Genomic DNA, 2,720 nt, shown 5'->3' with positions numbered 1-2,720 from the left:
CTCATTTCCCGTCCTTGTTCCATCAAATAGGATGACCCAGCAACAACTCAGTCTATGCTTGTTAACCAGTCACTTCGATACACTATAACCTTGTTCAAGTAAAGCAAATATCCCTGAATAATTCATGAGTGATAACAGTAGTATATTGTCAGATAATCTGTGTCCTCTTACCTCCTCATAATGACTCACTGGAGATAATTCATCTGGACAAGACAGATGAAGAGGTCTCATCTGATGACCAGGTAAGGTTGCCTTTCTCTTTCTGAGGTACAATTGTTGCTTTCCTGGGGTCTTCCTTTTTCAGTGGAATTCAGGTATGAAATTCTAACCATGTAAATTACAGATGATATACACAATTTCCTTGGTGAAGTATGTGTGGAGTGAGACTCTCTTATCAACTGTTAGCTAATTGAAGAGGTCATTCACAAGTGGCAGCATGAGGTCATTCACTGTATGGTAGGGGGCCTTTCCTCAGCAGTGACTTTTTCTTGGATTAGGAATTTTGCAATTGCCAAACAAAGTGGATATGAGAGATAAGACCTTAAGGAAAATGTCATGTCTTTTCCACAGGTGTGCTCTGTGCTTGCCTTAGTGGCCTTAAACTCACCCACGTTTTCTAATCTGCTTTTCTAAAATCACCCAGAGAGTAAGAGTTCTGTTTAAACACTACACAACATGATCTGATTCTCATATTGTCTTCTTTAATTTCAGATGGCCTCAAGTACAAACAAAAATGGGATGTATTCTGGAATCAGTCAATTTCTGAGGAAATACATAGATAAGAGTTGGAGCTTTTTTGCGGACTTTTATCTGAAGAGTCACCCTGATTTCTTAAGCTTTCTGGTAAGAATAAGGATTGGGGGTGGGGTTGAAGAAAGTGATTTTCCAGGTATAGGACCATGGGCATGTTTCTAAAAGCAGCTGTGTTCCCTATAGATGTTGTAGTTTGTGTGCATGGGGATGAAGTGTATCTCCATGTGAATCTACATGGTGTGATTCTCAGTGTACAGGTGTTTGTGTGTTTCCCTAGGTTTATGTACCCCTAAATAGAAAACTACTAATGTAGACTTTCTCAATCAAAATGTCCATCCCAATATATATGAGTATATATTATTTTCAAATTTATCAAATTCTATTGTTCCAATATGGGCAGTTTATTGTACGTGAGCAATACTTCAATAAATGCAGAGAGACATGGGGACCTCATACCACCAAGAAAGCAGTGCTGGGAGGAGAGCAGGTCCTTTGGGCCTGAGGTTCCTAAGCTGAGATGCTCCCAGACCAGGGGAAGACTGATGCATCACAAGGACCTTCCTCCAGAGCCCACAGAGAGAGGAAGCCTTCCACTCGAGCCGGCGCCCTGAATTCGGACTTCTAGCCTACTGGACTGTGAGAGAATAAATTTCTCTTTGTTAAAGCCATCCACTTGTGGTTTTTCTGTTATAGCAGCTCTAGATTACTAAGACAAAGTGGAATCGTAATATGTGGTGGAGTAAGGCTTGCTATGGCTTCTAGAGTGATGCACGAAGAGCTGGATCACAGGAGGGACAGTCTTCAGCACCAGATGCCACCATAAAGAAGATCCTGTTATCGCCATATGGGCTGTCTGCTGAGCAGCTGCTGCTCTCCACCTGCTCCTGGAAAAAGGGATGCAGGATGCTGCTGCCAGCTGAGGCCACATGCCCAGATATCCGTGTTCAACATCCAAATGGAATTCTAGGAGTTGACTGGGAGTGTCCAGGACTCCTCTCCCTTCTGTATCACTGTCACTTGGACATCCTTTGCTTTCTGAAAGTGTGACTGGGGCAGGTGAAGGTATCCAGATGGTTCTAGTTGTTGATTGTCTCTAAATTTTCCCATTTTTGTGACAACTATATAATTTGTAACTCTCCCCTGAAACATCCATAATAAGTAAATGTATTTCATTGACAAATTATTTATTACAAGAAATAGAATTAACTTACCCATTTTTACCTTTTTGTTGATGTTGTTAGGTTACATCAAGTTGGTTCTGACTCAAAGCGACCCTGTGTACTACAGAACAAAACACTGCTAGGTCCTGTGCCATGCTCACAATCGTTGTTATGCTTGTGCCCATTGCTGCAGCCACTGTGTCAACCCATCTCATTGAGGGTCTTCATCTTTTTTGCTGACCCTGTACTTTACCAAGCATGATGTCCTTCTCCAGGGACTGATCCCTCCTTACAACATGTCCAAAGTATGTAAGATGTAGTCTCGCAATCCTTGCTTCTAAGGAGCACTCTGGTTGTACTTCTTCCAAGACAGATTTGTTCATTTTTTTGTTAGTCCATGGTATTTTCAGTATTCTTCACCAACACCACAATTCAAAGGCATCAATTCTTCATCAGTCTTCCTTATTCATTGTCCAGTTTTCACATGTATATGATACGATTGAAAATACTGTGGCTTGCGTCAGGGGCACCTTAGTCTTCAAGGTGACATCTTTGCTCTTCAACACTTTAAAGAGGTCTTTTGCAGTAGATATGCCCGATGCAGTGTGTCTTTTAATTTCTTGACTGCTGCTTCCATGGGTGTTGAGCGTGGATCCAAGTAAAATGAAATCCTTGACAACTTCAGTCTTTTCTCCCTTTATCATGATGTTGTTTATTGGTCCAGTTGTGAGGATTTTTGTTTTCTTTATGTTGAGGTGTAATCTATACTGAAGGCTGTGGTCTTTGATCTTCATCAGTAAGTGCTTT

At 41.3% G+C, this 2,720-nt stretch overlaps 1 long non-coding RNA gene across 1 annotated transcript in view; it reads left to right on the top strand.

Annotated features, from left to right (window-relative positions):
• LOC111819389 (uncharacterized) overlaps nt 1–1,278 on the top strand; it is a 13,064-nt gene extending 11,786 nt beyond the window's left edge. The window contains exons 3-5 of the long non-coding RNA XR_002823044.1: nt 153–242; nt 712–843; nt 1,154–1,278. This is a non-coding gene — a long non-coding RNA (uncharacterized LOC111819389). The remainder of the gene's footprint in view (nt 1–152; nt 243–711; nt 844–1,153) is intronic.
• Nucleotides 1,279–2,720: the final 1,442 nt, after the last annotated feature.

This window comes from Trichechus manatus, unplaced genomic scaffold, assembly GCF_000243295.1.
Source record: "Trichechus manatus latirostris isolate Lorelei unplaced genomic scaffold, TriManLat1.0 scaffold00467, whole genome shotgun sequence".
Taxonomy (NCBI): Eukaryota; Metazoa; Chordata; class Mammalia; order Sirenia; family Trichechidae; genus Trichechus; species Trichechus manatus.
The sequence above is the reverse complement of the archived record's forward strand: the minus strand, read 5'-3'. Positions and strand labels throughout refer to the sequence as shown.